The 25,464-nt window shown below is 39.5% G+C and overlaps 1 non-coding gene across 1 annotated transcript; it reads right to left on the reverse strand.

Moving 5' to 3' along the window:
- Positions 1–6,526: 6,526 nt before the first annotated feature.
- LOC130972535 (small nucleolar RNA R71) lies at positions 6,527–6,634 on the reverse strand. The gene has a single exon (XR_009083697.1). It is a non-coding gene; the product is annotated as a small nucleolar RNA R71 (small nucleolar RNA).
- Between the last annotated feature and the right edge of the window lie 18,830 nt (positions 6,635–25,464).

The raw sequence follows: 25,464 nt of genomic DNA on the forward strand, positions 1-25,464 counted from the left end.
ACCTTACGCGAGTAAGGGTCGATCCCACGGAGATTGTTGGTATGAAGCAAGCTATGGTCACCTTGTAAATCTTAGTCAGGCAGATTCAAATGGTTATGGATGATATATGAATAAAGCATAAAGATAAAGATAGAGATACTTATGTAATTCATTAGTGAGAACTTCAGATAAGCGAATGGAGATGCTTTGTCCCTTCCGTCTCTCTGCTTTCCTACTGTCTTCATCCAATCCTTCTTACTCCTTTCCATGGCAAGCTGTATGTTGGGCATCACCGTTGTCAGTGGCTACAGTCCCGTCCTCTCAGTGAAAATGTTCAACGCACCCTGTCACGGCACGGCTAATCATCTGTCGGTTCTCAATCAGGTTGGAGTAGAATCCATTGATTCTTTTGCGTCTGTCACTAACGCCCAGCCTTCAGGAGTTTGAAGCTCGTCACAGTCATTCAATCATTGAATCCTACTCAGAATACCACAGGCAAGGTTTAGACCTTCTGGATTCTCTTGAATGCCGCCATCAATTCTAGCTTATACCACGAAGATTCTGGTTAAAGAATCCAAGAGATAAACATTCAAGCCTTGTTTGCTTGTAGAACGGAGGTGGTTGTCAGGCACGCGTTCATAAGTGAGAATGATGATGAGCGTCACATAGTCATCACATTCATCAAGTTCTTGAGTGCGAATGAATATCTTGGAATAAGAACAAGCTGAATTGAATAGAAGAACAATAGTAATTGCATTAATACTCGAGGTACAGCAGAGCTCCACACCTTAATCTATGGTGTGTAGAAACTCCACCGTTGAAAATACATAAGAACAAGGTCTAGGCATGGCCGAATGGCCAGCCTCCCAATACATGATCAAAAGACTCAAAATGATCAAGGATCAAAAGATTCAAAGATCTAAAGATAGCTACCCCGATATCAAATACAATAGCAAAAGGTCCTACTTATAGGGAACTAGTAGCTTAAGAATTACAAAGATGAGTAAATGACACATAAAAATCCACTTCCGGGCCCACTTGGTGTGTATTTGGGCTGAGCATTGAAGTATTTTCGTGTAGAGACTCTTCTTGGAGTTAAACGCCAGCTTTTGTGCCAGTTTGGGCGTTTAACTCCCATTCTTGTGCCAGTTCCGGCGTTTAACGCGGGGCATTCTTGAGCTGATTTAGAATGCCGGTTTGGGCCATCAAATCTTGGGCAAAGTATGGACTATTATATATTGCTGGAAAGCCCAGGATATCTACTTTCCAACGCCGTTGAGAGCGCGCCAATTGGGCTTCTGTAGCTCCAAAAAATCCACTTCGAGTGCAGGGAGGTCAGAATCCAACAGCATCTGCAGTCCTTCTCAGTCTCTGAATCAGATTTTTGCTCAGGTCCCTCAATTTCAGCCAGAAAATATCTGAAATCACAGAAAAACACACAAACTCATAGTAAAGTCCAGAAAAGTGAATTTTAACTAAAAACTAATAAAAATATACTAAAAACTAACTAAATCTACTAAAAACATACTAAAAACAATGCCAAAAAGCATACAAATTATCCGCTCATCACCTATGCACGTGGAAGCTTCAATGCTCAGCCCAAGCACACACCAAGTGGATCCCGGAAGTGGATTTCTGCACTATCTGCACTTAGTTACTTATTTTCTGTAAACCTAGGTTACTAGTTGAGTATAAAAACTACTTTTAGAGATTCATTTTGTACCTTACGACATTTTTTACATTCCTTATTGTATCTCTGACGGCATGAGTCTCTAAACCCCATGGTTGGGGGTGAGGAGCTCTGCTGTGTCTCAATAAATTAATGCAATTACTATTGTTTTCCATTCAATTACTCTTGTCTCTATTCTAAGATATTCACTCGTACCTCAACATGATGAATGTGATGATTCGTGACACTCATCATCATTCTCAATTCCATGAACGCGTGCTTGACAACCATTTCCGTTCTATCTGAGCTCAACATAGTCATTGGGCGACAGCTTGAGTGTGTATCTCTTGGACTCCTGATTCACGAGCTGATTGCCTCTCCTGACAACAGAGCATTCAATTCCGTGAGATCAGAATCTTTGTGGTAGAGGCTAGAATTAATTGGCAGCATTTTTGAGATCTGGAAAGTCTAAACCTTGTCTGTGGTATTCCAAGTAGGATTTGGGAAGGGATGACTGTGAACGAGCTTCAAACTCGTGACTGTTGGGCGCAGTGACAGTGTGAAAAAGGATCAATAGATCTTATTCCAGCATAAGTGAGAACCGACAGATGATTAGCCCTGCGATGAGAACCGTAGCCGGACCATTTTCACTGAGAGGACAGGATGGTAGCCATTGACAACGGTGATCCACCAACATAAAGCCTGCCATAGAAAGAGCCATGCGTGTTTGGAGAAGAAGGCAGTAGGAAAGCAGAGATTCAGGCGACAGAGCATCTCCAGAACCTCAACCTGCTTCTCATTACTGAATCACAAGTACCATTTATTCCATGTTCTTTTACTTTTTACAAATAAAACTAAGAATTGTTATTGATATCCTGACTAAGAATAATAAGATAAACATAGCGTGCTTCAAGCCGACAATCTCTGTGGGATCGACCCTTACTCGCGTAAGGTATTACTTGGACGACCCAGTGCACTTGCTGGTTAGTTGTGTGGAGTTGTGAAAAGTGTGTTGTTGGCTTTTAAAGCTTAAAAAAATGTCATTTGCTTAGTTTATTTGCCATGATTTTTGTGACAGATAAGGTTTGTTCTATTTCCATGGACCCTCCATTTGCAGTGCTGTCATAGGAGCCACGGGTGAGCTCACAAGAGGGAAGATTTTTGCAGCTATATTCGCTCGCTACTACAGTGGCTTCCTGATGAGCGGATAATTTGTACCCTTTTTGGCATTGTTTTTAGTATGTTTTTAGTAGTTTTAGTTTAGTTTTTATTATATTTTTATTAGTTTTTAGTTAAAATTCACTTTTCTGGACTTTACTATGAGTTTGTGTGTTTTTCTGTGATTTCAGGTATTTTCTGGCTGAACTTTACTATGAGTTTGTGTGTTTTTTCTGTGATTTCAGGTATTTCTGGCTGAAATTGAGGGATCTGAGCAAAATCTGATTCAGAGACTGAAAGGACTGCAGATGCTGTTGGATTCTGACCTCCCTGCACTCGAAGTGGATTTTCTGGAGCTACAGAAGCCCAATTGGCGCGCTCTTAACGGCGTTGGAAAGTAGACATCCTGGGCTTTCCAGCAATATATGATAGTCCATACTTTGCCCAAGATTTGATGGCCCAAACCGGCGTTCAAAGTCACCCTCAGGAATTCCAGCGTTAAACGCCGGAACTGGCACCAAAATGGGAGTTAAACGCCCAAACTGGCATAAAAGCTGGCGTTTAACTCCAAGAAGAGTCTCTGCACGAAAATGCTTCATTGCTCAGCCCAAGCACACACCAAGTGGGCCCGGAAGTGGATTTCTATGTCATTTACTCATCTCTATACACCCTAGGCTACTAGTTTTCTATAAGTAGGACCTTTTACTATTGTATTAGACATCTTGAGATCTTTGAATCTTTTGATCACTGGGAGGCTGGCCTCACGGCCATGCCTAGACCTTGTTCTTATGTATTTTCAACGGTGGAGTTTCTACACACCATAGATTAAGGTGTGGAGCTCTGCTGTACCTCGAGTATTAATGCAATTACTATTGTTCTTCTATTCAATTCCGCTTGTTCTTTGTCCAAGATATCACTTGTTCTTCAACTTGATGAATGTGATGATCCGTGACACATCATCATCTCTCACTCATGAACAAAGTGACTGACAACCACTCTTGTTCTACAAGCATACGAGGCTTAGTGAATATCTCTTGGATTCCTGATACACGATGCATGGTTGATCGCCTGACAACCGAGTGCTCGCCTGAAAAACGAGCCAGCCATTCCGTGAGATCAGAGTCTTCGTGGTATAGGCGAGAACTGATGGCGGCATTCAAGAGATCCGGAAGGTCTAACCTTGTCTGTGGTATTCTGAGTAGGATTCAATGATTGAATGACTGTGACGTGCTTCAAACTCCTAGCAGGCGGGGCGTTAGTGACAGACGCAAAAGAATCGCTGGATTCTATTCCGGCCTGACCGAGAACTGACAGCTGATTAGCCATATGCTGTGACAGAGCATAGGAACATTTTCACTGAGAGGATGGGAGGTAGCCACTGACAACGGTGAAACCCTTGCATAAGCTTGCCATGGAAAGGAGTAAGAAGGATTGGATGAAGACAGTAGGAAAGCAGAGAGACGGAAGGGAAGGCATCTTCATACGCTTATCTGAAGCTCTCACCAATGATATACATAAGTATCTCTATCTTTATCTTTATGCTTTATTCATCATCTATACCCATTTGAGTCTGCCTGACTGAGATTTACAAGGTGACCATAGCTTGCTTCATACCAACAATCTCCGTGGGATCGACCCTTACTCGCGTAAGGTATTACTTGGACGACCCAGTGCACTTGCTGGTTAGTTGTGCAAAGTTGTGTAGTGAATCACAATTTCGCGCACCAAGTTTTTGGCGCCGTTGCCGGGGATTGTTTGTGTATGGACAACTGACGGTTCATCTTGTTGCTTAGATTAGGTATTTTTCTTCAGAGTTCTTAAGAATAAATTCTAGTGTTTCATGATGATCTGTTGAAGTCTGGCTGGCTGAGAAGCCATGTCTAATCTTATTGGACCGAGGTTTCAACTGATCATCACAATAGCTTGTTGATCTCTATCAATCTTGCTATTGGAGCAATGATCTGCTAAGGCTTGGCTGGCCATTGGCCATGTCTAGTGTTTTGGACCGAAGCTTTCTTTGAAAGCTTGGCTGGCTGTAAAGCCATGTCTAATTCCTGGACCGGAGTCTTAGACTAACATTGTAATGATTCCTGGAATCCAAATTGAGAATTCTGAAACCTTTATTTTCTATTCTCATATAATTTTCGAAAAAAGCACAAAAAAATTTTAAAAATCATAAAAACCAAAAAGATTTTATGTTTCTTGTTTGAGTCTAGTGTCTAATTTTAAGATTGGTGTCTTGCATGCCTTGTTTATTTGATCTTGGTTCTATTTTCAAGTCAATAGTACAGGGAACTGAAGATTCAGAACATGCAGCAGAGGAATTACACAGAAAAAGCTGGGCGTTCAAAACGCCCAGTGAAGAAGGACAGACTGGCGTTTAAACGCCAGCCAGGGTACCTGGTTGGGCGTTTAACGCCCAAAAAGGTAGCATTTTGGGCGTTAAACGCCAGAATGGATACCATTCTGGGCGTTTAACGCCAGGATGGCACAAGGGGGAGGATTTTGTTTTCAAAATCAATTTTTTTTTTCAAGTTTTCAAAGTTTTTCAAAACCAAATCTTTTTCAAATCATATCTTTTCAATCAAATGTTTTCAAAATCAATTTCTTTCCTTTTTTTTCAAAGATACTTACTAACAATTAATGATTTGATTGAACATTTTAAGTATGTTGCCTTTTCTGTTGAGAAAGGTTTAATGTTTGAATCATATCTTTTCTTGTTAGGCAAGTCATTAATTTTTAAAATCAAATCTTTTTAAAATTGTTTTCAAATCATATCATTTCAATCATATCTTTTTAAAAGTATAACTTTTCAATCACTTCTTTTTTATCACATCTTTTTCAAAATAGTTTTCAATCATATCTTTTTAATTTCTAATTTCAAAATCTTTTTCAAAAATTACTTGATTTCTTCTCCACTCTTGATTTTCGAAAATCAATTAGAGTTTTTCAAAAATGTTTTCAAAATATTTCACTTGATTTTCGAAAATTTCTTCCTCTCTTCCCACATCCTTCTATTTATGGAGTACTACTCCTTCCAAATGCACAATTCGAACTCTATCTAATTAAGTTCGAATTCTTCTACCTCTTCTTTCTATTTTTCTGTTCCTCTGACACCTCAAGGAATCTCTATACTGTGACATAGAGGATTCCACATTTTCTTGTTCTCTTCTCTTTCATATGAGCAGGAACAAAGACAAAGGCATTTTTGTTGAAGCTGACCCTGAACCTGAAAGGACCTTGAAGCGAAAGCCAAGAGAAGCTAAGGCACAACTCTCTGTTGAGGACCTGACCGAATTCTTCAAGGAAGAAGAACCCATGGCAGCCGAAAATAACAACAATGCCAACAATGCAAGGAAGGTGCTTGGTGACTTTACTGCACCTACTCCCGACTTCAATGGGAGAAGCATCTCTATCCCTGCCATTGGAGCAAACAACTTTGAGCTTAAGCCTCAATTAGTTTCTCTAATGCAACAGAATTGCAAGTTCCATGGACTTCCATTGGAAGATCCTCATCAGTTTTTAGCTGAATTCTTGCAAATCTGTGACACAGTCAAGACTAATGGGGTTGACCCTGAGGTCTACAGACTGATGCTATTCCCTTTTGCTGTAAGAGACAGAGCTAGAATATGGTTGGACTCTCAACCTAAGGAAAGCCTGGACTCTTGGGAAAGCTAGTCATGCCTTCTTGGCAAAGTTCTTTCCACCTCAAAATTGAGTAAGCTTAGAGTGGAAGTCCAAACCTTCAGACAGAAGGATGGAGAATCCCTCTATGAAGCTTGGGAAAGATACAAACAATTAATCAGAAAATGTCCTTCTGACATGCTTTCTGAATGGAGCATCATAGGTATTTTCTATGATGGTCTCTCTGAACTATCCAAGATGTCTTTGGATAGCTCTGCTGGAGGATCTCTTCATCTGAAGAAGACGCCTACAGAGGCTCAAGAACTCATTGAAATGGTTGCAAATAACCAATTCATGTACACTTCTGAAAGGAATCCTGTGAACAATGGGACTAATCAGAAGAAAGGAGTTCTTGAGATTGACACTCAGAATGCCATTCTGGCTCAGAATAAGATATTGACTCAACAAGTCAATTTGATTTCTCAAAGTCTGTCTGGAATGCAAAATGCACCAAGCAGTACTAAGGATGCTTCATCTGAAGAAGAAGCTTATGATCCTGAGAACCCTTCAATGGAAGAGGTGAATTACCTAGGAGAACCCTATGGAAACACCTATAATTCTTCATGGAGAAATCACCCAAATTTCTCATGGAAGAATCAAGAGAGACCTCAACAAGGTTTCAAATGGTGGAAGAAACAGGTTTAGCAATGGCAAGCCTTTTCCATCATCTTCTCAGCAACAGACAGAGAATTCTAAGCAGAACCCCTCTGACTTAGCAACCATGGTCTCTGATCTAATCAAAACCACTCAAAGTTTCATGACTGAAACAAGGTCCTCCATTAAGAATTTGGAGGCACAAGTGGGACAGCTGAGCAAGAAAATTACTGAACTCCCTCCAAGTACTCTTCCAAGCAATACAGAAGAAAATCCAAAAGGATAGTGCAAAGCCATCAACATGGCCGAATTTGGAGAGGAAGGAGAGGAAGTGAACGCCACTGAGGAAGACCTCAATGGGCGTGCAATGACCTCCAATGAGTTCCCTAATGAGGAACCATGGGAATCTGAGGCTCAAAATGAGACCATAGCGATTCCATTGGACTTACTTCTGCCTTTCGTGAGCTCTGATGAGTATTCCTCCTCTGAAGAGGATGAGTATGTCACTGAAGAGCAAGTTGCTAAATACCTTGGAGCAATCATGAAGCTAAATGACAAGTTATTTGGAAATGAGACTTGGGGGGATGAACCTCCTTTGCTCACCAAAGAACTGGATGACTTGTCTAGGCAGAAATTACCTCAAAAGAGACAAGATCCTGGGAAGTTTTCCATACCTTGCACCATAGGCACCATGACCTTCAAGAAGGCTCTGTGTGACTTAGGGTCAAGTGTAAACCTCATGCCTCTCTCTGTAATGGAGAAGCTAAGGATCTTTGAGGTACAAGCTGCAAAAATCTCACTAGAGATGGCAGACAACTCAAGAAAACAAGCTTATGGACTTGTAGAGGATGTTTTGGTGAAGATTGAAGACCATTACATCCCTACTGATTTCATAGTCCTAGAGACTGGGAAATGCATGGATGAATCTATCATCCTTGGCAGACCCTTCCTAGCCACAGCAAAGGCTGTGATTGATGTTGATGGAGGTGAACTGATCATTCAAGTGAATGAAAAGTCCTATGTGTTTAAGGCTCAAGGATATCCCTCTATCACCGTGGAGAGGAAGCATAAAGAGCTTCTCTCAAATCAGAGTCAAACAGAGCCCCCACAGTCAAACTCTAAGTTTGGTGTTGGGAGGCCACAACCAAATTCTAAGTTTGGTGTTGAACCCCCACATTCAAACTCTAAGTTTGGTGTTGGGAGGTTCCAACATTGCTCTGAGCATTTCTGAGGCTCCATGAGAGCCCTCTGTCAAGCTACTGACATTAAAGAAGCGCTTGTTGGGAGGCAACCCAATGTTATATTTTATCTATTTTCTTTTGTTATCTTATGTTATTTGTAGGTTGATGATCATAAGAAGTCACAAAATCAATTGAAAAAGCAAAAACAGAATGAAAAACAGGAAGAAAAACAGCACACCCTGGAGGAAGAACCCACTGGCATTTAAACGCCAGTGAGGCTAGCATTTGGGCGTTTAACGCCCAGTCTGGCACCATTCTGGGCGTTTAACGCCAGAAAGGGGCACTAGACTGGCGTTAAACGCCAGAAAAGGGCAAGAACCTGGCGTTAAACGCCAGGAATGGGCACCAGCCCGGCGTTTAACGCCAGAAATGGCTCAAAACGTGATTTTGAGTACCATTTGGTACAGGGATGACTTTTCCTTGACACCTCAGGATCTGTGGACCCCACAGGATCCCCACCAACCCCACCACCCTCTCTCTTCTTCACCCATTCTCACCACTCACATCCATCCTTCATAAAACCCCACCTACCTCACCATTCAAAATATAAACCACTTCCCCTCCCAAACCCACCCTTAATGGCCGAAACACAAAGCCACTCCCTTCTTCCTCATTTCTTCTTCTTCTACTCTCTTCTTTCTTCTTTTGCTCGAGGACGAGCAAACCTTTTAAGTTTGGTGTGGTAAAAGCATTGCTTTTTGTTTTTCCATAACCATTTATGGCATCCAAGGCCGGAGAAACCTCTAGAAAGAGGAAAGGGAAGGCAAAAGCTTTCACCTCCGAGTCATGGGAGATGGAGAGATTCATCTCAAGGGTGCATCAAGACCACTTCTATGAAGTTGTGGCCATGGAGAAGGGTCAACTTTGATCAAAGGTTGGACCAAGTCCTCATAAACATTTGTGAAGAGGGCACTCACGGAAGAGAGATTCAAGAGGAAAGCCGGTTCAACTGAGAAGGCATGACCTCAAGCCCATCACTAAGAAAAGGATGGAGCAAACAAGAGACCCCTCTCATCATGAGATCCCTGAGATGCCTCAAGGGATGCACTTTCCTCCACAAGACTATTGGGAGCAACTGAACACCCCCTAGGAGAATTGAGTTCCAACATGGGACAACTAAGGGTGGAGCACCAAGAACACTCCATTCTCCTCCATGAAATTAGAGAAGATCAAAGAATCATGAGAGAGGAGCAACAAAGACAAGGAAGAGACATTGAGGAGCTCAAGCACTCCATAAGACCTTCAAGAGGAAGAACAAGCCGCCATCACTAAGGTGGACCCGTTCTTTAATCTCCTTGTTCTTTATTTCCTTGTTTTTCGAATTTTTATGCTTATGTTTGTCCATGTTTGTGTCTTATGATCATTAGAGTCTTAGTGTCTATGCCTTAAAGTTATGAATGTCCTATGAATCCATCACCTTTCTTGAATAAACAATGTTCTTAATTAAAAAAGATAAGAATTGCATGAATTTTGAGTTTTATAACAGTTTAATTATTTTGATGTGGTGGCAACACTTTTGTTCTCTGAATGTATGCTTGAACAGTGCATATGTCTTGAATTTGTGGTTCATGAATGTTGGCTCTTGAAAGAATGATGAAAAAGGAGACATGTTACTGAGGATCTGAAAAATCATAAAAATGATTCTTGAAGCAAGAAAAAGCAGTGAATACAAAAAAAAAAAGAAAAAAGAAGAGGCGAAAAAAAAAACGAAAAAGAAAGAGAAAAAGAAAGAGAAAAAGAAAGAAAAAGAAAGAAATAAAGTTGTGATCCAAGGCAATAAGAGTGTGCTTAAGAACCCTAGACACCTCTAATTGGGGACTTTAGCAAAGCTGAGTCACAATCTGAAAAGGTTCACCCAATTATGTGTCTGTGGCATGTATGTATCCGGTGGTAATACTGGAAGACAGAGTGCTTTGGGCCACGGCCAATACTCAATAAGTAGCTGTGTTCAAGAATCATCATACTTAACTAGGAGAATCAATAAACACTATCTGGATTCTGAGTTCCTAAAGAAGCCAATCATTCTGAGTTCCAAAGGATAGAGTGAGATGCCAAAACTGTTCAGAGGCAAAAAGCTAAAAGCCCCGCTCATCTAATTAATACTGATCTTCATAGATGTTTTTGGAGTTCATTGCATATTCTCTTCTTTTTATCCTATTTGATCCTCAGTTGCTTGGGGACAAGCAACAATTTAAGTTTGGTGTTGTGATGAGCGGATAATTTGTACCCTTTTTGGCATTGTTTTTAGTATGTTTTTAGTAGTTTTAGTTTAGTTTTTATTATATTTTTATTAGTTTTTAGTTAAAATTCACTTTTCTGGACTTTACTATGAGTTTGTGTGTTTTTCTGTGATTTCAGGTATTTTCTGGCTGAAATTGAGGGATCTAAGCAAAAATCTGATTCAGAGACTGAAAAGGACTGCAGATGCTGTTGGATTCTGACCTCCCTGCACTCGAAGTGGATTTTCTGGAGCTACAGAAGCCCAATTGGCGCGCTCTCAACGGCGTTGGAAAGTAGACATCCTGGTCTTTCCAGCAATATATGATAGTCCAAACTTTGCCCAAGATTTGATGGCCCAAACCGGCGTTCAAAGACACCCTTAGGAATTTCAGCGTTAAACGCCGGAACTGGCACCAAAATGGGAGTTAAACGCCCAAACTGGCATAAAAGCTGGCGTTTAACTCCAAGAAGAGTCTCTGCACGAAAATGCTTCATTGCTCAGCCCAAGCACACACCAAGTGGGCCCGGAAGTGGATTTCTATGTCATTTACTCATCTCTGTACACCCTAGGCTACTAGTTTTCTATAAGTAGGACCTTTTACTATTGTATTAGACATCTTGAGATCTTTGAATCTTTTGATCACTGGGAGGCTGGCCTCACGGCCATGCCTAGACCTTGTTCTTATGTATTTTCAACGGTGGAGTTTCTACACACCATAGATTAAGGTGTGGAGCTCTGCTGTACCTCGAGTATTAATGCAATTACTATTGTTCTTCTATTCAATTCCGCTTGTTCTTTGTCCAAGATATCACTTGTTCTTCAACTTGATGAATGTGATGATCCGTGACACTCATCATCATTCTCACTCATGAACAAAGTGACTGACAACCACTCTTGTTCTACAAGCATACGAGGCTTAGTGAATATCTCTTGGATTCCTGATACACGATGCATGGTTGATCGCCTGACAACCGAGTGCTCGCCTGACAAACGAGCCAGCCATTCCGTGAGATTAGAGTCTTCATGGTATAGGCGAGAACTGATGGCAGCATTCAAGAGAATCCGGAAGGTCTAACCTTGTCTGTGGTATTCTGAGTAGGATTCAATGATTGAATGACTGTGACGTGCTTCAAACTCCTAGCAGGCGGGGCGTTAGTGACAGACGCAAAAGAATCGCTGGATTCTATTCCGGCCTGACCGAGAACCGACAGCTGATTAGCCATATGCTGTGACAGAGCATAGGAACATTTTCACTGAGAGGATGGGAGGTAGCCACTGACAACGGTGAAACCCTTGCATAAGCTTGCCATGGAAAGGAGTAAGAAGGATTGGATGAAGACAGTAGGAAAGCAGAGAGACGGAAGGGAAGGCATCTTCATACGCTTATCTGAAGCTCTCACCAATGATATACATAAGTATCTCTATCTTTATCTTTATGCTTTATTCATCATCTATACCCATTTGAGTCTGCCTGACTGAGATTTACAAGGTGACCATAGCTTGCTTCATACCAATAATCTCTGTGGGATCGACCCTTACTCGCGTAAGGTATTACTTGGACGACCCAGTGCACTTGCTGGTTAGTTGTGCAAAGTTGTGTAGTGAATCACAATTTCGCGCACCACTTCCTTTCTCATGTATACCTTGTCTTTCATTCCTTGTCTTTAACCAGCTTTGTTCTTTTTCCTTGGAACTTATGATTTGTCACTACTATCTCGATTTTTTTGAAGGAGATTTGAATTTGAAGTGTGGAAGAAGTTGCATTAAATCCTGCGGATGGAAGTAAGAAACAGCCGTGTTAAGTTTGGAAGGGGAAACTTATCATGTTACTAAAAATTTAAGATATCTTATATATTAGATGATTATAATTTGAGGTTAATTTTTGGCAAAAAGTAGATCCAAAATATATATAATATTTGTTGATTTTTACAGATTATTGTACCTATAATGACTATTTCCCTCTTTATTCTTTCAGGTTTACTAGAGTTTGGAGGTTCAATTCCTTATGGACCTGCTAAAGTTTTGCATTTGCAATTGCGCGCTTTATACAAAAAGGGAAAGCGTTTGTCAATTATTACATGTTAACTTAATTATTACATTAGATGCCATTAATTGTTGAATTTACATTGGAATTATAATTATGTTCTTTGGCTGATAGTTATAATAATTCTTGCAAGTTAGAACCCATTGAAATTTGCTTCGACAAGAGCCAATATTCTTTGGTCTTAACTTATCATTGAGGGACTGTTGAATTTTTTTTCAATCCAAGTCGTTTTAGAGAATCAACAGCTAAGAGACTCCAACCGAGAAAGAAAGATCTTGAAGCTGAATTTAAAAAGGTATTTTGTTGTCTAACTAAATTCTTAATTCCTTATTATTTTCATCGGTTCTTGCAGAAGACTAATTCTGAGATTTTTTTCACCTTTCATTCATTTGAACGATAGAACATTCTAAGATTGTTTCACTTTACACCCTCCAAGTGAGAAATTTAGATTTTCAAACATATTATTGTTAAGCTGATATTTTGCCTATATTTTTTTTTGTCCATTTAGATTTGACAGCAGTTTGCTTATGGTTGGATGAAGTTTTCTAAAGAGATAAAGGCAATTCTTGGCACAATGGTGAAGCACAAAGTCTTTTTGGTTTCAAATAAAAGTTCTAGATTCTTTTTTGTTCAAGTTCATCATAAGAAAAACATGTATTTTGTTTACTTATGTTTATTATTTATTTGACTTGGTAACTTAGTAAGTATGTTAATTGGCACTTGGAACACCTTTTTATATATATGCAATATTATTATTAGCTTATTCTCCCTATATTGATTAATTGAATTTAAATATTATTAGTGTGTGCTATATATATTTTTCAAATGTCATATAAATATAACAAAGGTAAAAATATATTACTTTAGATATATAAAAAAAGAGAACCTAAGAAAAACTCAATAATGTGTTGCTTTAGTTATTAGAAAAAGACAACTGTAAATAAATTTAGATAAGTGTTACTTTAGGTCTATGAAAAGGTAACTTAAAGAAACCTGGACAAATGTTGCTTTAGATATATAAAAAAACAACCAGAAAAAAACTTAAACAAGTGTTGCTTTAGGTATATGAATAGACAACTTAAACAAATTTGGACAAGTGTTGCTTTATGTATTAGAAAATACAACTCATGAAAAGTGTTTCCATAAAGTCTTTGTTAAAGTGTTGTGTTTGGGTCCTCTAAGGCAACCCTTATGTGGAGTTGTTTTTTTTATAGAAAAGGCAACATTTTCCAAAGGTTGCCATAAAAAGGGTTCTCTTTGATACACAAAAACGTTGCCTTAGACCAAAGGTAACGGCTGTACAGCCAACCCCCCCAAAAGCGTTGCCTTTTGTTGGAAAGTGTTGCCTTTGATCAAAGGCAACAATTTTCCTTATTATAGGCAACATTTTTAAAGGGTTGCCTCAGCCCGAATTTGTTGTAGTGGGCATAAACCCTAATCTTAAGTTAACATAGAGATCTTCCCCAGATCACCGATTTTTTCTGAGTTATGCTTTCTCTGAGTTCATGACAAGAGATCTTAAGCATGACAAGAGAATGAAAATCCCATTTCATCAATTATTTCAAATGACAGTGACACAAATCACAGAGGGAAAAAATAAAATATTAGTTATTAGTTATTACCATACACAAGTATATATCCAAATACAAAAATCAGCCTCCTCCATATATTTATACGTTTAACTTGTTTTTAATATATATTTTTTATTCAAATTTTCTATGAATAATTGATCCAAATAACATTACTTAAGAATTTTCAAAAGAAAATGAAAAGAAAAACAACAAACCTCATCAAGCATGGTTAAGAGCCTTGTGTTGGGACTCTCAACCACACCAGCAGCATGCTGATCTACAAGCAATAAAGGATCTTCATGATAAGAATGATTCAAGCACTCCAATGAGAAATCAATGCTTCCATGAAAAATAGCATCAAATATACATTGTTTATTTTCTTCATACAAAAGACAAGAATAACATGTGAGAAAGATTAAAAAGCATAACTAGTCTCCAATCAATATAAATTACAAGCTTCCAGAACCAAGCACACACATCTGAAATGAAGTGAAGCTCAAGAATCAAACAAACCAGGGAAAAGCAAAATAGATTTTTACGATAAAAATCAGATCCTAACATTTTCCTAAATTCAATGTGTCAATATTTAAACTTTCATTTTCACATCACTACAACATAGGAACAACGAAACAGCCGGGGAACCAAAATAACGGCCCTTATCACAGGATCAGAGAAATAGAAGGAATAAATACATACCTTGTAGTGTTTATGGTGAGGGCTGAGCGCCGATTGAGGGAGAGGAAGCACCGATTGAGGGAGAGGAAGCGACGATTGAGGGAGGAGCGAGAGAGAGGCAGCGTCTTTAGTGTTTAGGGTTTGCGAGAGAGAGATCACTGAGGAAGGGCACGCCGATGCAGGGAGCGCCGATAGAGGATTGTGAGAGAGGGTGTGAGGGTTGCGAATCCGAGGAAGAGGCTTGCGTTGAGGGTGCGAGGGTTGCGACAGAGCGGGTGAGAGAGAAGGTGCGATAAAGGGCTGTGAGAGAGGGCTCGGAGAGAGGGTTGGGTGTGAGGGTTCTCAACAATGATGAAGATGAAGGGCTAGGGTAGAGGGTGTGCATAGGTTCTCATCAACAGTGATGAATTGGGACATGGTAGTGATGAAGATGAAGGGGCTGGCAGCGAGTGTTCGGAGGCTTGAGTAGTGAAAGGATTGTCACTTCCTTAGGCAGGGTTGAAATGTTTAATTGGGAAAACATTTAAGTGTGAAAAAATGGGTTAAAACTATGTCACTATGCTTTTTTTAGAGTGCCTACAGGAAGACAAATCAGCCACGCTTCAAAAGCGTACTTATTTCTCTAAAAGCGTGGCAAAAAAACATAACCAAATCAATAATCAGTCGCCACCCTCATAAAGCGTGCCAATTTCCCTCTATGGCCACGCTTTTGACGCATGACAAAAAAAAGCGTGGCAAAATCACAAATCAGTGGCCACCTAGTGGACGAAATTGTGATTCATTCTTTTCTAACTCGAAACAATCCCCGGTAATGGCTCCAAAAACTTGGTGCTCAATATTACGGTGTCTAAAATTCAATTCACAACTCGCTCAACTAACCAGCAAGTGCACTGGGTCGTCCAAGTAATAAACCTTACGTGAGTAAGGGTCGATCCCACAGAGATTGTTGGTATAAAGCAAGCTATGGTCATCTTGTAAATCTCAGTTAGGCAGATTAAAAAGTTTATGGGTTCGAAAATAGAAATAATAAAATAGAAATAATAAAAGGGATAGAATACTTATGCAGATTCATTGGTGGGAATTTCAGATAAGCGAATGGAGATACTGTATGGCTCAAGGACGCCTGCTCTCCTACTGCTTCAACTCAATCCTTCTTACTCCTTTCCATGGCAAGCTGTGTATAGGGGTTCACCATCAGCGGTGGCTAATTTCAATCCTCTCGGGAAAATGGTCATCTGCGGCTGTCACTCGCATGGCTAATCGTCTGGAGGCATCACCCATGGTTGATGGCTACATCCCATCCTCGCAGTGAAAACTACGCTCACGCACTCTGTCACAGCACGGCTAATCACTGGTTGGTTCCTGCGCCTACTGGAATAGAATCCCTTGATTCTTTTGCGTTTGTCATCACGCCCAGCACTTGCAAGTCTGAAGCACGTCACAGTCATTCATTACCGGAATCCTACTCGGAATACCACAGACAAGGTTAGACTTTCCGGATTCCCAGGATCCTACTCGGAATACCACAGACAAGGTGAGACTTTCCGGATCCTCATAAATGCCGCCATCTATCTAGCTTATACCACGAAGATTCTGTTGGGGAATCTAAGAGATACACATTCAAGCTCAGTTGCATGTAGAACGGAAGTGGTTGTCAATCACGCGCATTCATAAGTGAGAATGATAATGAGGGTTATTTACTCATTCACATTCATCATGTTCTTGGGTGCGAATGAATATCTTGGAATAAGAATAAGAGAGATTTGAATAAAAGAAAATAGAATTGAATTAATACTTGAGGTACAGCAGAGCTCCACACCCTTAATCTATGGTGTGCAGAAACTCCACCGTTGAAAATACATAAGTGCAAGGTTCAGGCATGGCCGAGAGGCCAGCCCCCAAAACGTGATCACTAGATTCAAAATACAATCCAGGATATCCTATTTCTGATAGTAAAAAGTTCTATTTATAATAAACTGGCTCCTAGGGTTTACATGAGTAAGTAATTGATGCATAAATCCACTTCCGGGGCCCACTTGGTGTATGCTTGGGCTGAGCTTGATCTATCCACGAGCTGAGGCTTCTCTTGGAGTTGAACTCCGAGTTATGACGTGTTTTGGGCGTTCAACTCCGGATCATGACGTTTTTCTGGCGTTTAACTCCAGACAGCAGCATGTACTTGGCGTTCAACGCCAAGTTACGTCGTCAATTTCCGAATAAAGTATGGACTATTATATATTGCTGGAAATCCCTGGATGTCTACTTTCCAACGCCGTTGAGAGCGCGCCAATTGGAGTTCTGTAGCTCCAGAAAATTCATTACGAGTGCAGGGAGGTCAGATTCCAACAGCATCAGCAGTCCTTTTTGTCAGCCTTTTTCAGAGTTTTGCTCAAGTCCCTCAATTTCAGCCAGAAATTACCTGAAATCACAGAAAAACATACAAACTCATAGTAAAGTCCAAAAATGTGAATTTAACATAAAAACTAATGAAAACATCCCTAAAAGTAGCTTGAACTTACTAAAAACTACCTAAAAATAATGCCAAAAAGCGTATAAATTATCCGCTCATCACAACACCAAACTTAAATTGTTGCTTGTCCCCAAGCAACTGAAAATCAAATAGGATAAAAAGAAGAGAATATACTATAAATTCCAGAATATCAATGAATATTAATTATAATTAGATGAGCGGGACTTGTAGCTTTTTGCTTCTGAACAGTTTTGGTATCTCACTTTTTCCTTTGAAGTTTAGAATGATTGGCTTCTCTAGGAACTTAGAATTTCGGATAGTGTTATTGACTTTCCTAGTTAAGCATGTTGATTCTTGAACACAGCTACTTATGAGTCTTGGCTGTGGCCCTAAGCGCTTTGTTTTCCAGTATTACCACCGGATACATAAATGCCACAGACACATAACTGGGTGAACCTTTTTAGATTGTGACTTAGCTTTGCTAAAGTCCCCAGTTAGTGGTGTCCAAAGCTCTTAAGCACACTCTTTTGCCTTGGATCACGACTTTAACCACTTAGTCTCAAGCTTTTTGCTTGGACCTTCATGACACAAGCACATGGTTAGGGACAGCTTGATTTAGCCGCTTAGGCCTGGATTTAATTTCCTTGGGCCCTCCTATCCATTGATGCTCAAAGCCTTGGATCTTTTTTACCCTTGCCTTTTGGTTTTAAGGGCTATTGGCTTTTTCTATTGCTCCTTCTTTTTCTATATACTCTTTTTAGCCATATTTTTTTTTCACTATTTTTTCTTGCTTCAAGAATCAATTTCATGAATTTTTCAGATCATCAATAACATTTCTCTTTGTTCATCATTCTTTCAAGAACCAACAATTTTAACACTCATAAACAACAATATCCAAAGACATATGCACTGTTCAATCATTCATTCAGAAAACAAAAAGTATTGTCACCACATCAATATAATTAAATTAAATTCAATAGTAAATTCGAAATTTATGTACTTCTTGTTCTTTTGAATTAAAACATTTTTCATTTAAGAGAAAGGTGAAGGAGTAATGGATTTTATTCATAGCTTTAAGGTATGGTTACATACTAGTGATCATGAAATAAAGACACAAAACATAGATAAACACAGTAATTAAAAACCGAAAACAGAAAGAAATAAAGAACAAGGAATGAATCCACCTCTAGTGGCGTCTTCTTCTTGAAGGACCAGTGATGTTTTTCAACTCTTCTATGTCCCTTCCTTGCCTTTGTTGCTCCTCCCTCATTACTCTTTGATCTTCTCTTATTTCTTGGAGAATGATGGAGTGCTCATGATGTTCCACCCTTAATTGTTCCACATTATGGCTCAGATCTTCTAAGGAGGTGTTGAGTTGCTCCCAATAGTTGTTGGGAGGAAAGTGCATTCCTTGAGACATCTCAGGGAATTGTTGATGATGAGCTTCCTCATGCATTTCTTGAGGGCCGTGAGGAGCTTCTCTTGCTTGCTCCATCCTCTTCTTGGTGATGGGCTTGTCTTCTTCAATGGAGACATCTTCCTCTATGATAACTCCAGCTGAGTAACATAGATGGCAAATGAGGTGAGGGAAGGCTAGCCGTGCCATGGGTGAGGACTTGTTGGCTATTTTGTAGAGTTCATTGGAGATGACCTCATGAACTTCTACTTCCTCTCCAATCATGATGCTATGGATCATGATGGCCCAATCCACAGTAACTTCAGATCGGTTGCTTGTAGGGATGATGGATCTTTGGATGAACTCCAACCATCCTCTAGCTACAGGCTTGAGGTCCAGTCTTCTTAGTTGGACCGGTTTGCCTTTGGAGTCTATTCTCCATTGGGCGCCTTCCACACATATGTCCATTAGGACTTGGTCCAACCTTTGATTAAAGTTGACCCTTCTTGTGTAGGGGCGTTCATCACCTTGCATCATGGGTAAGTGAAATGCCAACCTCACATTTTCCGGACTGAAATCCAAGTATTTCCCCCTAACCATTGTGAGATAGTTCTTTGGGCTTGGGTTCATACCTTGGTCATGGTTCCTCGTGATCCATGCATTGGCATAGAACTCTTGAACCATTAAGATTCCAACTTGTTGCATGGGGTTGGTTAAGACTTCCCAACCTCTTCTTTGAACTTTATGTCGGATCTCCGGATACTCATTCTTCTTGAGCTTGAAAGGGACCTCGGGGATCACCTTCTTCTTTGCCACAACATCATAGAAGTGGTCTTGATGGCTCTTGGAGATGAATCTTTCCATCTCCCATGACTCGGAGGTGGAAGCTTTTGCTTTCCCTTTCCCTTTTCTTGAGGAAACTCCGGCCTTAGGTGCCATTGGTAATGGAAAAACAAAAAAAAAAGCTTATGCTTTTACCACACCAAACTTAAAATTTGCTCGTCCTCGAGCAAGAAAGAAAAGAATAGTAGAAGAAGAAGAAGAGAAGATGGTAGAGAGGGAGAGAAGTAGGTTCGGCTATATAGGGGAAGAAGGGATTTGTGTTGTGTGAAAATGAAGAAGAATGGAAGGTTATTTATAGGGAGAGGGGAGGGTGGTTGTTCGGCCATTTTGGGAGGGAATGGGTGGGAAATTGAATTTGAATGTTATGAAGGTAGGTGGGGTTTATGGGGAAGAGGAGGTTGATGTGAATGGTGAATGGGGTAATTGGGAAGAGGATTTGAGGTGATTGGTGAAGGTTTTTGGGAAGTGTGATATGGGGAAGAGTGAAATGAGATTTTGGATTAGGAGAGTGTGATTAGGATTAAAAGGTAAGGTAGGAATATGGTAGGTGGGGATCCTGTGGGGTCCACAGATCCTGAGGTGAGGATCCTGTGGGGTCCACAGATCCTGAGGTGAGGATCCTGTGGGGTCCACAGATCCTGAGGTGAAAACAAATACCATTCCTTCACCATATAGGCATGTAACATGCCTTCATGCATCATTCTGGCGTTCAAACGCCCATTGGTGCATGTTCTGGGCGTTCAACGCCCATGTAATGCATGTTTCTGGCGTTGAACGCCAGTTTCATGCTTGTTTCTGGCGTTCAGCGCCAGTTTGTCCTCTCTGTGCACGTTCTTGGCGTTTAACGCCAGGTTGTTGCTTGTTTCTGGCGTTCAGCGCCAGAATGGTGCTCTGTTCTGGCGTTGAACGCCGGCCAGATGCACCTTACTGGCGTTGAACGCCAGTCTGCGCTACCTCCAGGGTGAAAATTTTTTTCTTCTGTTTTTGACTCTGTTTTTAATTTTTTTTGATTTTTTTTCGTGACTCCTCATGATCATGTACCTAATTAAACACAAAAATAACAAAGAAACAAAATAAAATAAAATTAGATAAATAAAATTGGGTTGCCTCCCAACAAGCGCTTCTTTAATGTCAATAGCTTGACAGTGGCTCTCATGGAGCCACAAGGTGATCAGGTCAATTTAAGTGTGGTCCCAACACCAAACTTAGAGTTTGGATATGGAGTTTGGACACCAAACTTAGAGTTTGGTTGTGGCCTCACAACACCAAACTTAGAGTTTGACTGTGTGGGCTCTTCTTGACTCTAAACTGAGAGAAGTTCTTCATGCTTACTCTCTTTTGTCACAGAGGGATGGCCATGTGCCTCAAACACAAGGTAGTCCCCATTCAATTGAAGGACTAACTCACCTCTGTTGACATCTATCACAGCTCCTGCTGTGGCTAGGAAAGGTCTTCCTAGGATGATGCATTCATCATATTCCTTCCTAGTGTCTAGGATTATGAAATCAGCAGGGATGTAAAGGCCTTCAACCTTTACTAGCACGTCCTCTACTAATCCATAAGCTTGTCTCAATGACTTGTCTGCCAGTTGTAATGATAACAACGCAGGTTGTACCTCAATGATCCCCAGCTTCTCCATTACAGAGAGTGGCATAAGGTTTATCCCTGACCCCAGATCACATAGAGCTTTTTCAAAGCTCATGGTGCCTCTGGTACAAGGTATTAGAAACTTGCCAGGATCTTGTCTCTTTTGAGGTAGAGTTTTCCGAATCCAAGTATCTAGTTCACTAATGAGCAAGGGAGGTTCACTTTCCCAAGTCTCATTACCAAACAATTTGGCATTCAGCTTCATGATAGCTCCTAAATATTGAGCAACTTGCTCTCCAGTTACATCTTCATCCTCTTCAGAGGATGAATAGTCTTCAGAGCTCATGAATGGCAGAAGGAGGTTCAATGGAATCTCTATGATCTCTGTATGAGCCTCAGATTCCTTTTGATCCTTAACAGGAGATTCCTTCTTGCTTGAGGGCCGTCCCAGGAGGTCTTTCTCACTAGGATTTTCGTCCTCCTCCTCCCTTGTGCATTCGGCCATATTGACTATGTCAATGGCCTTGCATTCTCCTTTTGGATTCTCTTCTGTATTGCTTGGGAGAATACTGGGAGGAGTTTTAATGACTTTCTTACTCAGCTAGCCTACTTGTGCCTCCAGATTTCTAATGGAGGATCTTGTTTCATTCATGAAACTGAAAGTGGCCTTTGACAGATCAGAGACTACATTGGCTAAATTAGAAGTGTTTTGTTCAGAATTCTCTGTCTGTTGCTGAGAAGATGATGGATATGGCTTACTATTGTTCAGCCTGTTACGTCCACCATTGTTAAAACCTTGTTGAGGTTTTTGTTGATCCTTCCATGAGAAATTTGGATGATTTCTCCATGATGAGTTATAGGTGTTTCCATAAGGTTCACCCATGTAATTAACCTCTGCCATGGCAGGGTTCTCAGGATCATAAGCTTCTTCAGAAGCTGCCTCTCTAGTACTGTTGGATGCATGTTGCAATCCATTCAGATTTTGAGAGATCATGTTGACCTGTTGAGTCAACACTTTGTTCTGAGCCAATATGGCATTCAGAGTATCAATTTCAAGAACTCCTTTCTTTTGAGGTATCCCATTGTTCACGGAATTCCTCTCAGAAGTGTACATGAACTGGTTATTTGCAACCATGTCAATGAGCTATTGAGCCTCTTCAGGCGTTTTCTTCAGGTGAATAGATCCACCTGCAGAATGGTCAAATGACATTTTCGAAAATTCAGAGAGACCATAATAGAATATATCTAATATGGTCCATTCTGAAAACATGTCAGATGGACATCTCTTGGTCAGCTGCTTGTATCTTTCCCAAGCTTCATAGAGGGATTCACCATCTTTTTGTTTGAAGGTTTGAACATCCACTCTCAGCTTGCTCAGCTTTTGAGGAGGAAAGAATTTATCCAAGAAGGCAGTGACCAGCTTATCCCATGAGTCCAGGCTATCCTTGGGTTGTGAATCCAACCATACTCTAGCTCTGTCTCTTACAGCAAAAGGGAAAAGCATGAGTCTGTAGACTTCAGGATCAACTCCATTCGTCTTTACAGTCTCACAGATCTGCAAGAACTCAGTTAAAAACTGATATGGATCTTCAGATGGAAGTCCATAAAACTTGCAGTTTTGTTGCATTAAAGCAACTAGCTGAGGTTTCAGCTCAAAGTTATTGGCTCCAATGGCAGGAATGGAGATGCTTCTTCCATCAAACTTGGACGTTGGCTTTGTGAAGTCACCAAGCATTCTCCTTGCATTATTATTATTATTTTCGGCTGCCATCTCTTTCTCTTGTTCGAAAATTTCTAAAAGGTTGCTTCTGGATTGTTGTAATTTAGCTTCTCTTAATTTTCTCTTCAGAGTCCTTTCAGGTTCTGGATCAATTTCAACAAGAGTGCCTTTATCCCTGTTCCTGCTCATATGAAAGAGAAGAAAACAAGAAAAGAAAGAAGAATCCTCTATGTCACAGTATAGAGATTCCTTTATGTTAGTAGAAAAAGAAGGGGGTAGAAGAAATGAAGAAGAATTCGAATTTTTGGATGAAGAGAGGTGGAGAGAAGTGTTAGTAATTAAATAATTAAATAGAATAAGAGAAGAGAAGGGATATTTTCGAAAATAATTTTTGAAAAGGGGTTAGTGATTTTCAAAAATTAGAGATAAAATGTAATTAAAATTAAAACATGAAACAATTAATTAATTAAAAAGAATGTTTTAAAAAAAAGGGATGAGATATTTTCGAAAATTAGAGAGAGAAAAGTAGTTAGGTGGTTTTGAAAAAGATAAGAAACAAACAAAAAGTTAGTTAGTTGATTGAAAAAGATTTGAAATCAAATTTGAAAAAGATAAGAAGATAGTAAGTTAGATAAGATATTTTGAAATCAAATTTTGAAAAAGATAAAATTTTTGGAAAAGATAAAACAAAAGATAAAAAGAATTAATTTAAAAATTTTAAAATTATTCACTTCACTAACAAGAAACTACAAGATAAGATTCTAGAACTTAAAGATTGAACCTTTCTTAACAAGAAAGTAACAAACTTCAAATTTTTGAACCAATCACATTAATTGTTAGCTAATTTTCGAAAATATGATGTAAAGATAATAAAAAAATTTTGAAAATATTTTGAAAAAGATTTTTGGAATTTTCGAAAATTATAAAGAAAATTGAAAAAGATATGATTTTTGAAAAAGATTTTAAAAAGATAAGATTTTTAAAATTGAAATTTTGACTTGACTTGTAGGAAACAACTAATTTTGAAAATTTTTTTTGACCAAGTCAACCCAAAATTTCGAAAATTTGGAGGGAAATAAGGAAAAGATAATTTTTTTTTTTATTTTTGAAATTTTTAATTATGAGAGAGAAAACAACAAAAATACTCAATGCATGAAATTTTTAGATCAAAACCATGAATGCATGCAAGAATGCTATGAATGTCAAGATGAACACCAAGAACACTTTGAAGATCATGATGAACATCAAGAACATAATTTTGAAAAATTTTTGATGCAAAGAAAACATGCAAGACACCAAACTTAGAAATCTTTAATGCATGGAAGATATGAATGCAAAAATGCACATGAAAAATAACAAACAACACAAAAAAAGAAAACATCAAGATCAAACAAGAAGACTTACCAAGAACAACTTGAAGATCATGAAGAACACCATGAATGCATGAATTTTCGAAAAGTGCAAGAAAAGATTTAAAGCATGCAATTGACACCAAACTTAAAAATTGACTCAAAACTCAAACAAGAAACACAAAATATTTTTGATTTTTATGATTTTATTATTTTTTTTATTTTTATTAAATTTTTTTTTTTGGAAAAAAATGTTAGGAAAACGAAAAAGAAAAAAAAAATTTTGAAAAAGATTTTTGAAAAGAAAATTACCTAATCTGAGCAACAAGATGAACCGTCAGTTGTCCATACTCGAACAATCCCCGGCAACGGCGCCAAAAACTTGGTGGACGAAATTGTGATCATGCTTGGATTTGGCTCTTTGGTATGTACACAAAAACTATTGTGTCTCTTGTTGAATTCACAACTCCGTTCAACTAACCAGCAAGTGTACTGGGTCGTCCAAGTAATAAACCTTACGTGAGTAAGGGTCGATCCCACAGAGATTGTTGGTATGAAGCAAGCTATGGTCATCTTGTAAATCTCAGTTAGGCAGATTAAAAAGTTTATGGGTTCGAAAATAGAAATAATAAAATAGAAATAATAAAAGGGATAGAATACTTATGCAGATTCATTGGTGGGAATTTCAGATAAGCGAATGGAGATACTGTATGGCTCAAGGACGCCTGCTCTCCTACTGCTTCAACTCAATCCTTCTTACTCCTTTCCATGGCAAGCTGTGTATAGGGGTTCACCATCAGCGGTGGCTACTTTCAATCCTCTCGGGAAAATGGTCCTCTGCGGCTGTCACTCGCATGGCTAATCGTCTGGAAGCATCACCCATGGTTGATGGCTACATCCCATCCTCGCAGTGAAAACTACGCTCACGCACTCTGTCACAGCACGGCTAATCACTGGTTGGTTCCTGCGCCTACTGGAATAGAATCCCTTGATTCTTTTGCGTTTGTCATCACGCCCAGCACTTGCAAGTCTGAAGCACGTCACAGTCATTCATTACCGGAATCCTACTCGGAATACCACAGACAAGGTTAGACTTTCCGAATTCCCAGGATCCTACTCGGAATACCACAGACAAGGTGAGACTTTCCGGATCCTCATAAATGCCGCCATCTATCTAGCTTATACCACGAAGATTCTGTTGGGGAATCTAAGAGATACACATTCAAGCTCAGTTGCATGTAGAACGGAAGTGGTTGTCAATCA

This window comes from Arachis stenosperma, chromosome 3, assembly GCF_014773155.1.
Source record: "Arachis stenosperma cultivar V10309 chromosome 3, arast.V10309.gnm1.PFL2, whole genome shotgun sequence".
In the NCBI taxonomy this organism is placed as follows: domain Eukaryota; kingdom Viridiplantae; phylum Streptophyta; class Magnoliopsida; order Fabales; family Fabaceae; genus Arachis; species Arachis stenosperma.